We start from the raw sequence: 13,870 nt of genomic DNA on the forward strand, positions 1-13,870 counted from the left end.
CGTGCTTGTGTTGTTGTGTCTCTCGCATCACCTTCTCATGGAGGATCTCGCGCTATCGTGACAGGTCGAGGACTGTTTCGCCGTGGTACACTTTCAGGTGGTGTGCTTGAGCTTGCGAACGCTGTTCCCATGGCTCCGACTCTTGCCATGGCCATTTGATACAATGCTTCTCTTGGATCTCCAGGAGGTGGCCTAGATGCCAATATGAAGGCTTGAGTCGCCATGTATCCAGCTTCCGGTTTTTTTGGGGATGATGTTCTATCGACATAAAGGACATGTCGAGGTTCTGGATCAGATGCTCTCGCTCATTCTCGGGTACATGCGCCAGTCGAGATCTTCCTATAGCGCGTGCTGCTCTATGGTTATCTCTCGAAGTTCCTGATTGTCGACTTAACTCAGCTCTTCGTCTACTCGGCGCAAAGGCTGCAGCTTTTCTTTGTTCAATATCACTCTTTGTTTTCAAGCTCTCGTCCAGCACGTGCGAGTCTATATTGATATGCTTGCAGCTCTTCCGCCGCGGCTGTGGTGGTCATCGGCTCTGTGCCATTCATGGCTCTTGATGATCTGTCTCAATCTGCTTGCAGAAGTTGTAATTTCTCACGAGGTGTAGGCCCAACATATTTATTTCCTAATCCTCGCGTAAGATCAGTGGGATCGATGTATGGATTTCCCAAATCATCGAAAGCCTCCGATGTTTCATCTTCTTGACGGCTTGACTCGATAATTGCACAGACCTGATGATATATTTTAGCTTTGTTTTCCTCTTCAGGATCGTTGACACCATCATATAGATCGGCGAAGACCTCCCGAATAGAAGTAGATCTGTCGACGAAGTCAAAGCTGTCGACACTTTCTGAGTCGCTGCTCAGATCTGAGTCTGCATATGACCCGAAGGACATGCCGCCGAACATGTTGGCGAGTTTTCCGCTTGAAGCGGGCTTGGTGAAGCTTGACGGTGAGATCTCTTCGTCTCCTGACTCGAAAGATGATGATGATCCCGAGAAATCAGAATCAGCCGCTAACAGTCCCGAGGAAATCGGTACCGCGAGACTATAAGATCCTTCTTTCCAGACACGGAAGTGGAAGCTCCCGAACGTCATCTCCATTGGCTCCTCCAGATGGGCATATGCATCCACACGGGCGAGAGGGTGAGGAACAAAATCAACGAGACCAGTTTTGATATGTTTACCTCCGTCCATCGCGTTGCTTGCTACCGATGATATTGAAGATGTTGTTGATGTCATCGAGATCAGCTCCTTCTCGCCTCCAATCCCCACAGACGGCGCCAATTGACAATGTATTAACTTGTCAATGCCTACAAGTTGTAGATTAGGGTTTTGCGGAAAGTAGAGGGCAAGTAGATCTCGAAGGTTTGAGCCGAAAAGGTGCTCGACTGCTTAAAACCAGGGTTTGTGTTGACAATAAATCGATCCTTTCTTTCTCCCTCGGCTCCCCTTTATATAGGAGGTTGAACCGAGGCTTTCGTATCGTACAAGTTACAAAATAGCGAGAGACTCTTTGAGTTCGTCCCGTACAATTACAAATCTCTTTATTCCTAATCTATCTCCATATTCCATATCGACGCTTTATTGGGCTTCTGGGCTTTGTAATCTTCAGGTCATAGGCCTTCAGTAATCCTCGGGTACCTTCTTCAGCAGGCCCATTCGGGATGCCTACGTCACCGAGGAGGAGGCCATCCATCACGCCATCCTCATCTCCAAGGCGGAGGAGCGAGCCAAGTGGATTGAGCTCGAGAAGGCCATCCAGTTGTGCAGCAGGCGGCCGCACCAACGCCAGTGCCGCCACCTCCTCCTCCTCCTCATTGGGATGGCCTAAGCTTCCAAATCCGTTTCCCACATGAGATGACCATTCAGCCTTCCCTGATCTCCAGTATTCTAAATGTGTGGTTTAATTCCACAATAATTTCACAACACCAAAATAATCCGTGTCTTTAAAAAAAATGTCCAAAACATCTCATCTCTTCTACTACATCTATCAATTTTTTGATGTCGAAAGTTCTGTCTGAATTCAAATGTACCTGGACACTCTTTAGTGCATATATACATTTAAATTTAGATGAACCTTTGCGACATCATTTAATGGACGGAGAGAGTATTTTATTTTTTGATAAAAAATAGTGTCAACACCCGGATTTTTAAGTCCAGATGCATGTTATGCCATACATCGCAATCCCAGGAATATTGTTGTTGCGAGACATAATAGTTGAATATCATAAGTCATCATTTATTACATACCGTAATCGTCTTACAAATAGAAATCACATGATCCAAATTACACAAATAGTTGATCTATTGATCAACGAACACAATTCATAGCGGAAGCGTAAAGATAAAGGGACTCTCTAGTCCACAGGCCAACGCTTGACGTCAGGAGTAGTCCTAGTTGTCGTAGACGTCCTGCTGTCCATCCTCTTCCTACTGCTGTTCCTCTTCATAGTCTGGCCATTTGAATAGCCAGGGACAAAGCCGTGAGTACTTTAAAGTACTCGCAAACTAATACTAATGTAAGTACTAAAAATTCTAGTAAGGGGATGCTAAGCTCTAGTTTCTTTTGCATAAAGCCAATTATAGTTCACAAGTATTTGAAATAAAAACTCTTCATGTGCTAACTAACTCAAGTGGGAACATTAGTGTCATTCCCACAACTCAGTTGTGTTTCAAGTCAAAGTCATCATCTCAGGTTCAAATCACAAGTCACCCTTCACATGTCACATTTTTGAAAATGGTCTGATGATGGAACAGTATGGCCTTTCCAACCGTCCATAACCGTGGACACGGCTATTCGAATAGTTCTACACTCTGCAGAGGTCGTACACTTGTGCCACACCATTTGCAATAATCCGTCAGGGTTAACTGGCCTTGATTTATCACACTCCGTGTGCGGACTACCAACCATAACCTTTCACTTACATATCCTAGTATAAGCATCTCTCCCCGTGAGCTTGGCCTCCCAGTGAAGACAAACTGTCAGCCTGGGAACTGCACAGGGCTTGGGCCGGACATTCACCTCATAATCACGTCATATCACATCATTCATATTTCTTTGGAGGCAGCCCTTGGCATAACCCCGATGACGCTTGTGTAGGGGGAACCCATACTAAGATACATAAACTTCTAGTTAAGCCCTACCCATATCAGGTATTGTGGGGGTACTTGTAAAATTGGAATGGTATCGCATCCGAACCCAACCATCAGTTTTTGTAAATTTCACCATGTCATTCACCAGTCACAATCACCTTCAAAATCTTTCAATAGAATGACTCATCATTCCAAGGTTTTCAAAGTCTTTTCATTTCACAAGTTCCCATCTAGAGTAGTCAATTTTAATTTAGCACTAGCATCTAAGTATGAGGGGTGCTAAGTAATTTGCTTTGCTTCTAGGCTAACATTGATACTCTTGTACTAATCCAATACTCACCAAGTGAATCATGAATCAAAAAGTACTTTGATAAAACAAAGGTAAGTAAAGCTTGTAAAGTAAAACTGGGAAATAGGATCATGAACATAAAGTAAATGGGTAATGCCTTGCTCATAGTGAGCTTTGCACTTTGCAAGAGTATTATCTTGCCTTGGGTTGTAAATTGGTCAAAGTGATCTTCTTCTCCTTGGAAGTAGACCTCCTCCTCCTCTGGATACTCCTCGGTACTAGCGTCTAAAATACGAATACGGGGTACACAATCATCATACCAAACTTATTTACTAAACTAGGCACACTTATGATTTACATAACTAGCATCACACATTACTATTAAGTGGGTATATGTGTTTTTCTTATTTAAGAAAAATAATTTCCTCTCATACTAATTAGGGTTTTACTTTTAATTACTTAAAGAAATAATTTCCTCTCATTATCTTTTTAAGATTTAATTTCTCTCATGAATAATATATGACCTAGTTTGACTAAGTCAACCTTTTCATACTCATCATTTAAGAAGATGATTTAAATGAGGTGAAACACCCCATACAATTTAATCTTAATATGGTAAAGATTTAATATCATCAAACAAATCATATGAGACCTAAATGACCAGAGTCTCTACCTCATTTTGAAATGTTTGTGACAAGATTTAAATTCCTCAAACAATCTTACATGAATTCATGTTGACCTAAGTCAACCGTTCATCATCATCATTTGAGAAAATGATTTAAATGAGGTAAAGTTCCTCATACAATTTAACAATTCTATTTGTGATTTAAAATCACCAAGCATTTCATGTGAGAGTATTTGACCAGGGGTCATTACTTCATATGAAAGTATTTGGGAAAAGATTTAAATGAAGTGAAACACTTCATATAATTTACATAATAGTTTTGGACAATATCCACTAACGAAAATAGCCATATAGTCTTTTATTTAATTTGGGCCATGATCACTCAAAGTAAGCATGGCATACTATTGCAGAAACAATTAGTACAAGTGAAATGTGATTTATAGGAGTTGGAATCAACTCAAAAGCATTTTGGTTGATTTTTAATAATTATTCTAAGTCAGAAAAGTCCCTGTCTTGTTTATTTTTATACTTTAATTCTATAACAGATCTAGGGTTCAAACCAGTGGCATGTTGTAGAACTTTTCACTAGCTTTCCAACAATATGAAATTTGTTAAATTTGGCCAAGCCAAACAGATTCTATGAATTTTCAAAGTTGGAGCCAGTATTGAATTTGAATTGAATTGATTAAACCGAATTTGAATTTAACGGGCTGGCGGGAAACAGAGTGGGCCGAAACTATTTGAAATGCAGCAATTCAGCCCAGTAACACGTCCAGCGCGCGTGGGCTTGCTGACAGCATGGGGGCCACCAGTCAGCGACTGCTACTTACCGAAACGGTACGGGAGGCTGAGAGGCGTTGGATCAAGATCTAATCGCACGGCTGGGCATCGTCGTCGTTGTTGACGCGAGAGGGTTGCTGCCGCGGCGGAGGTAGGGGGTCGGCGGCGTGCTGGAGCTCCGGCGAGGGGCGGCGCTGGTGCTAGGCGAGGTTGTCGTGGAAGGGGAAGAAGATCGCGCAGACGGCGTCTCCAATGGTGGTCGCAATCGGCGGCGGTGATCTCAGCTCCTCCGCGGACTCCGGCGACAAATTGAGCAGTTCTCGTGGCTAATTGAGTGAGAGGAGTGGACAAGGAGGATCAGAAGAGAGAGGGGAGCGATGTTGGTGTGAGGAGTTGGGCGCGGGAGCTTCTCCTTTTATAGGGGCCAGGGGTGCTGTGAGGCGCGGGCGAGGTTGACGGAGGGGCCAGGGGTGAATGGGCGCAGGAGGTAGGCGAAGTCACGGCGGTACTTTGAGCATTAATTGCGCGGTACGGCGAGGCGTACGACTGTCGGGCGATGGCGCGTACTGGCGCGGCCGAGGCGGGATTTCGTCCTTGTCTCCGGCGGCGGCGGGCACGGGTCGGCTACGTCAGCGTGTCCTTCGTGTTCCCCGTGCTGCGGTGAGACTCGTGGCGAGAGAGGGGGTCCGGGGAAGGCGTAGAGCGTCGAGGCGACGCGTGCACCGTGGGGCGCGCGGACGTGCACACGGCGACGTGGCCATGCCGCCCGTGTCGCACGGGACGTCGTGGGCGCGCGGTGGTGGGGTGCTTGTCGTCCACCATTCGACGAACGGTGACCACCGGCGTGCTCAGGGGACCAAGGGGAGCATATGGGGCAAGGTTGCTGGTGCTAGGGTTGAGAGAATAGAGAGGGAGTGAGGTGGCATGTCCATGGCCGGCATGGTTAGGTCTTGCCATGTGTGGCTCTTCTCCTAGGTTGCTATTGGGTTTAATATAGATACAAGGGACCAGGGGACAAGGTAGAGTGGAGTGTGCACTTAGGGTTAGGCCAACACTATGCCAAATAGTGTTTTGGATTTGTTCCATATTTGAAAATTGCAAACTTTGCCAAAATTGGTTGAGCTCATGTGGTTCCAAAATTTGAAAATGGTTCATTTGGATAGGTTGCAAATGACCAGAGACAAATACAAGTGGTGGTGGAATTTTCAAAATCAAAGAATTGCAAATTTGGATAAAGTGGGATTGTTGCATTTGATAAAAAGTTCCAACTTTGGATGAGCATAGAATTTGATCCAAGATGAATTTGGCATGGTGGTCTTTACAAAAGTTGTTCATCTTGATGTACTCTTGGATGACATGCAAAGAATTGAGAAAGTTTAGTTTGAAAATCTTGAGATACAAGGGCTCAAAGTGGTGACCAGAATATAAATGGCAGATTTGACTATTATTGTATGTGAGCCCATTTTGAGTTTGAATTTGATTTGATTTGTGTTTATTTGATTCCAAAAGTTGTAATAAATGTTTGGTAACATAAAACAACTAATGGTGAAGGCCAAAATGGTCTAGGTCAAAGATTTGTAAAAATGGCATAAACCGTATGTGAGGGTTTTGTGAATTTCTAACTTTTATTCTTTTATTTCTCTTTGCTTCATTTTGACAAGAGTGAGGTTTATTTGGTGTTAGATTGAGTTGGATAAAAGGTTCAAATCATTTTAGGACAATGGAGGTGCCTAATTCAAGATTGGATATTTTGGCTAAGTGCCACATATACCTTTATGCATATGTTTGATTTTATTTTATTTCTCACTTGAATTGGTTGGTAAGTACCTTGTTGAGTGTGTTGATGTATTTCAAAACATCTACCAAGGTCAACCCTCAAAGTTGGAGCATTTGCAAAAAGTAGCCATAGGCTTGCATGTGCCTTTTTCTTATTTAAGATTACCTCTTTTTATTTTGCTTTTCAAAGATTTGTGACAAGAGGGATGAGGTTTAGGGTTTAGTGGGGTTCACCATGGTTCACCACTATTTAGCAAAAATATTAAAGGTAGGGTTCAAGATTTACCTATTAGGGCTACATGCCCACATATGTCTTTTCCTTTTATTTTGGTTTCTCAAAATAGATCCAAATGATTTTTGAGAAGGTTAGGGTTTAAGGTTTTTCTTATTTGATTTCTTTCTCTTTTATTTTATTTGGTTGGTGATCGTCACTTGATCACTTTAGCATTTTAGGGTTTAGCACATAAGCATAATAAGACTCATCATGGCAAAACACAAGTATTAGGTATGAGCACTCTATGTAAGAAAAAGTTTTTGTTGGTTCTCATTTTTGGAAAAAGGAAATTCATTTTCTCTTTGTTTTAAAATTTGGGGTGTTACAAATAGAAAAAAAACACAGTTTTAAGGAAAAATAACGTATAGCACGCTAGCCTAGTCAGCCTACACAGCCAACCACGCACGGGAGCCTACACAGCCAACCACGCACGGGACCCCCAAGGCCCCAACCCTAGAACTAGACACAAGTCACACAACCATTTTTACCCTCGATGGATTCCAGACCACCTCCCCGCGCCGCCACTATCGATCCCCTTCCTCTCGCTAGAAGCACTACCCCCACCACGGCTTCCTCCAACCCAGGCTTCGCCGGCAGCCGCTCTACCACGACCCCGCGGCCACCTTCCGCCGCCACGGACCATAGCCACTCCTTCCCCCACGAGCCGCGCCACCACTCCTGGTCCTCCCCTAGCGACACGGGGCTCCCCGGAGACGCTATTTTTTCGGAGCTTGTTGCATCTGCCTTATTTTTGGTTTATCTACATTTTTGTGTTGCTATATAAAATTCGAATCTATTCTGGGTTATCTAACTCCTTCAAGTTGATCAAAATACTTTGTTCTCTAATTCTGCAGCAGGGATTTAGTTTCCCATTCTTTTCCTTTTCCCCGTTTTTCTTGCTGTGAGCTTGTTTTTACACACAAATCTCTGTACATGTATATCTCTTGAGAATTTTGCACACAGAATTTACAAATAAGGTTGAATTTATTTGGTTTCGGAAGCGAATCTTGTGCAGATTGTGTAAACACAGTTTGACTTGTTGCCCCAGTCCTTGAAAACCCACATGGCTTTATAAATGTGTAATCAGGACTCTATAAGACTATACACAGTACTTTTCGCTTACCTTATGGACTCGACCAGAACCTTGAAGAAAGTACTAAGCAGAACTTAGTACAGAATCTTATAAGGACTTTATAAGTTGGATTCAAATGCAGTACATATTGTACTCTATGTGGAGCACTTACGGAGACAAATATCATGATCACAAAATTTCGAAATTTGAAAAATACAAATAAATAAATTGAGGTGTTACCTTGTTATTATAGATAAAACTGATGAAACTACACAGGAACTCCAACACGAGTAAATTCTAATAAGAGGCGCCGCATATAAACGCTCCCGTGCGGCGTGCGTCGTGATTAGTAAAACGCATCGTGCCCTTTAAGAACGGATCACAACCTATCGCCTCGCTACCTTATCTTCCCGAGCGTTCTTCTCAGCCACACACACTCTTTCCTTTCTCTAGAGCAGCAGCGCCGTGCGGAAGAGGCATCGGAGAAGCGGAGGCTGCCGCCGACTGGATGCAGCGAGACACCGCCGGCAGGGCTGTGGCCGGACGCCGCCGCTGAGCGCGGGAGGAAACGTTCGTCGGTGGCGCTGGGATGCCGCCGGAGAGCAGGCAGTCTGGACTCCGGAGGCTGCCGCCAGCGAGGATGCAAGGAGACGCCGCCACGGAGCGCGGGGAGGAGGACTCCGTCGCGCTGACGAGCAGGTAATGTGGAGCCCGCCGCCGATGAGCGCTGTTCGTAGAGCCGGGCCGCCGCCGCCGAGTACACGGCGAGGGAGTTGACTGGTTCGACCGGAAGATGGAGGTGAAGCTGGGCGATAATGGATTCCGGTGGGTAGACGGATGTGCAGCTCGACAGTTAGTACAATATTTGGCAACACAGCTTGGCTCTCGCATGGCACTGTTGACGAAATTGTGAGATTGGGGAAGACGATACATGGAGAGATCGAAACGTCATGTAATTAGTCTGGCAATTAGGCTTAACTAATTTGGTGAGTAGTCTAATTTAATCCGGAAATTATGTTTAATTAATCTAGCAGCTGTGCTACTTAAGCATCTGATTAATTTGGCCATAATTAATTTGAATCTTGAAATTAGGGATAATTAACCTGGCAGGTACTGCCCAATTAATCTGGCAAGTAACAATTGAGGCTATCAACTAGACCTACTCGAGCTAATCTGGCAATTAGTGAGTACTACAAATTAACATGCCAGCTACTACTAATCTGGCAAATAGTGACCATTAAACCTGATAGCTTGGGCTAATTAATCTGGAAATTAGTCTTGCTTACGTCACCAGCCGCACGCGGAGGCTTTTATGCGGCGCCGCCGCCTAGTCTTGTCCAAGACAGAGAGAGAAAAAGATCCCACCTATCCCCTCCTACTGCCAAAAAGTCTGTCATGCACTCATGCGAGACGTATGTGTAGACAAAAGGGGGTCCACATGAAGGAATCTCGCTTTAATACATGAGTACAGAAAAGTCGGTATACAGGCAATACCATGCTATACAGAGAGGGGAGGCCCAGGCTGGTCACCGGTGGCTCGTATCCCTAGGAGACTGTAGCGGCTGGGATATAACCTGCGCCCCATTTCGCCTGCACCATCCGCAGGTCGCCGAAGCCCTCGTCCAAAACTGGTATCCTTTGCTCTCCGTCGCCCAGGAGCCGGGTATCCCGGGCGCGGCGAGGCCCATGTAGGCAAGTCGGGCGGGCATGTCCACGCCACTCACGTACTTGTCTCTGACCAGTAATCTGCCGGTGACGGAGCCTCTCTGGGCCGCCTTGTGGAAGTCCGGCGACTCCAGGAAGGTGTACAGCCACTTGCTCGCCTCGGTTTCCGCCTGCGCCTTGGCGTCCTCCCAAAGCGCCTGGAAGCTTCCGCTGCTCGGGTTGGAGTTGAGGTAGATGAACACCGGGCCCATGACCTTCTTCCAGTGCTCACCATCGTCGATCTTGGTCACGATATCGTTCCCGACGTAATGCGGTCCAAGAAATATCTGCCGAGGCGCAAGAACGTTCACTTAAAACACAATAATGCGCGCAGGAGTTTCAATCTTTGTATATGCAGGATTGCATGCTCACCGTGAGGGAGGTTGGGCCGACGTGCGAGGTGAGCTCGAGCTTAAGCGACCCACCGCTCTTGAATTCGTTACTCGGGGTGATGACCCACAAAACCACGGGGACGGGCCCGCCGCCGACCAGCCATGAACCTTGTTATATCCTTGTTGTCGAGCGAGTACTGGTACTTGTCGTCCACCTCCCCCCTGAACTGCGGCTCCAGGGGGTTGAGCAGCAGCACGGCCTCCTTGTACGCCAGCGGCTTGCCCCGGGGTGGGTCCCGGTCCGCCGCCCTGGGCATGTACCTCTGGATCCCGTCCGACACGGCCATGTAGTTGAACCTCGCCGTGTTGAGCTTGAAGGCGAGCCGGGCCACCGTGATGTTCAGCGCCGGCCAGTTGTCAGCGTGCTCCATGATGGCGTAGCAGTAGAACCCTGAGCTAACTCTCAGCATCACCAGCCTGCATCATGAGCATGATCAAGATAAGTTAATTGATCCCCTGCAGATCTTCTGTAAAGGAGTGATCACTCGGCGGGCGTACCGCTTGTCGACGGTGAGACGGACGCTGTTGAAGCTTGATGGGTCGTAGGTGCTTCTGAAGGACAGCTCCACTCTTCGCTTGAAGATACCACCCTGAACTCTGTACTGTCCAGGTCCAGCCTGCCCAAATTCTCCATCACATGTATGATTAAGACTCAATTCATCAAACTTATTCTTTGCCAACCGAACTGAAGAAATGAATTTTGTTAGGAGATTATCAGAACTGCTGCACTTGCTCTGTTTATTCAGCAATAACCTTCTTTTTTTTGTGTTTTTTTCAGAATGTACGGCAACATCATTTTACAGTTCACATTCATGTTCTTAATTAGTAGGATTACGAGGAGTGCTTCGGTGTCCCCCTTAGTTCCATGGTTTTGAAAAGTTAGAGCTGCTTCAGTTTTTTTTTTTATTTGTAGAGCTGCTCCAGCTTTTGGTACAAATACGTGAAGTTGCTTCCGCGAAACAAGAAAACACGGAGCAGGTGTTTATTTACGTCCCACTGCCGGTAAGTTACCAAAACGTCACGCAGGTCTTATCTTTCTCTCCTTCTCTCCGGAGCATATTTCCCAACGCCCAACTCTTTCCCGATTTACCAATGCTCCAGACGTAATGGATAACACCTCCCTTTTGTTTTCCCACGCTGCCTCACCCATGATGAAGTTGGTTGAGGCAGCAACAACAAGTTCTGGCGGCAGAATCGGACAAGTTTTACTCTGGTAGAAGGTACGTCGATCATTTGTCGGCAGCCTCAATTCGGTGACGGCAGGCGTGAATCGCGTTGTGGTGAAGTCAAATCAAGGAAAAGTCTGGGCATTAAAAAAACATGTCCGGGAGAGGAGAGGGGAGAAAGATAAGTCATGCGTATGTTTTGGTCACTTATCGATGTAGTGAGACGTAAATAAACATCGGTTTCGTATTTTCTTGTTCTGCTGAACTAACTTCACATATTTGTACCAAAAGGTAAAGTAGCTCTATAGATCATAAAAAAAAAGCGGAAGCAGCTCCAACTTTTTAGAACCATATGGAGCTGACGGAGGACACGGAAGCACTCCTCTAGGATTACGCATCCTTTCGATGCACATCATCAAATGGTGGTTCCAGCTAATTAACTGACCACACAGCAAGTCGATCCGGTGAAGAAATTTTCTGACATTAATATTGCACTCTGTAACTGCAAGTGCTCTGAAATCGGTAAGTTAAACTAAGAGTAACAGAAAGACCAAGTTAAATAACAGCACCCGTACGTGCATTGAGAGCACTCAGCAAAGATTAACCGACAGTTAGAACAGAAAGCAGCATGCACATTGCAACTACAGATTGTCCAGGAGCCTAAACAGTGGGAGAGATTTACACCATGCCATGAAGAGAGGCGACATAATGTACTACTTCTAGCTAGTTAAGGTAAGTAAATTATATCACTAGTAGCAGTGACTAGTACTGACTAGCTAGTGTGAGACAGTATTACTTACATGTCGATGCTGGCTCTTGGCTGACCGGACCCTGGAAAGTTCCAAAACACATTCCTAGAGCATGTTATTAGTGAGATCATCTCACTGTACTGAACATTTTAGATCCACTTGCAGAAGCTGAAGCTTCAAACTGTTTAAATGAGCTTAAAACTTTTTAAAAGAGATGAAACATCTGTCATTTGGTAAGCTGCTTGCTTTATGTGTATGCTGAAACAAGAACTGAATCATGCGTGCTGTTTATAACCTGATGCTGGACTGCTAGTCTTGCATATCATGTTGAACCAGGCAGGGCTAGGGTTAGTCGTGGGGGCTCAAGCAGGTGCAGGGCAGCGTCGAGAAGGAGGGGAATCGGAGAAGGAGGTTGAGGCGGAGCCTCACCGGAGAGCGGCGGTGCCGAGGACAGCCGGCATCGGCCTGGGCGGCAGCAGTCGGTGGCCCGGGCGCATCGCGAAGAGGGAATCGCTAGAGAGAGCTAGGGAGATGATAGTTTTGCAAAAACACCCTCCTCTAGCAAAGTGTTATTATCTCTCTGTTAAGTTACCTGGTAGTAGGACCCACTTAGCACCACTTCAGCAAATACGCCGCTACGCCGCGAGGTGTGACCACGTGTAAATCTCCAACGCGTATTCAGTGACCGTAAATTCATATTATGGTTGTACAGTGACCAAATTGATTTTGTGCGACAAGTTCCATGACTACCGGTGAATTTAACTCTATGTATGTTTGTAGTATATAAATGTTTTACCCGCCGGAGTTATTGTGGCCCTCGCCGAACTGGAGGAGGTTGGGCTCGCCGGCGTAGCGGACGCCGGTGATCTGTCCCTGCGGCTTCGACACTGAAACCTGCACGACGCCGTTGTCCACCAGCACCTGCGCCGCCGTGCATGCACGCCTACATTTCAAACATGCATCAGAAAGGAAGTATACTATTTTGGAGAAAAAAACGTACGGTGATCAAGATACGGCGACAAACTGATGTCTAACGAAAAAAGTAACATCGAGATCGACGCGATTATGTATGCATGGAGGAGGAGGAGGAGGAGGAGAAGGAGAAGGAGGAGAAGAAAGGGAAGGAGAAGGAGAAGGAGAAGCGTCGAAGGACCAAACTCACCTGGTGTCGCTGTACGCGTAACGCCGGCGCTGCCACGTGCCCTCGGCGCCGATGCCAGCGGCACCATTGTCGCCGCCACCGGTTGCAGCAGAAGCAGCACCAGCGACGACGTGACGGCGGCGAGCTGGACTATCTGAACCGCCGCCATCGTCATCGAGATCGAGCACGACGCCGGTACGGTGGATTCAACCAGTTTCCTAACAACTGCATGGCTTCTATAGACGTGTGGTAGCTTCCGCCATGCTGCCATTGCTAGCTGTTTGTTACGGAAACGATTGAAGGGAAGCGGCCGGGTTCGTTGCGCGCGGCGATGGACTTTCTACTTGGTTTTATAAAGGCGCCGCCCCGGGCTTGACGCCGGTGTACGTATCGAGTTGGTTGCGCCGGCAGCCACGCAAAGAAGCTCTCACCCAAATGAAAACAAACATCGACAATATACACTAGACTATGTGCTGTGTTTTAACCTGTTTATAACCTGATGCTGGACTGCTAGTCTTGCATATCATGTTGAACCAGGCAGGGCTAGCACTACTAGGAAAAAGGCTATAGTTGGAGGCAGAGGGTACCGGCGCACCACCATGGATATGCGCCGGTGACAAGTGTTGCCGGCGCACCTCTTTTCAGCCGCGCCGGGGATGCGGGCCTTCTGCCGGCGCACCAGAGGAGCAGGCTCGCCGGCGCTATTTCCTGGCATGGCCCCGGCCGATTCGGGCCAGGCCCAAGAATCATTGCCGGCGCACCGGCCCAGTGGTGCGCCGGTGGAAAATTTGCTATTGCCGGCGC

The 13,870-nt window shown here is 46.6% G+C and overlaps 1 pseudogene; it reads right to left on the reverse strand.

Moving 5' to 3' along the window:
- Positions 1-1,560: 1,560 nt before the first annotated feature.
- Positions 1,561-13,235, reverse strand: LOC127310344 (uncharacterized; annotated as a pseudogene).
- Between the last annotated feature and the right edge of the window lie 635 nt (positions 13,236-13,870).

This window comes from Lolium perenne, chromosome 6 (assembly GCF_019359855.2).
Source record: "Lolium perenne isolate Kyuss_39 chromosome 6, Kyuss_2.0, whole genome shotgun sequence".
Taxonomy (NCBI): Eukaryota; Viridiplantae; Streptophyta; class Magnoliopsida; order Poales; family Poaceae; genus Lolium; species Lolium perenne.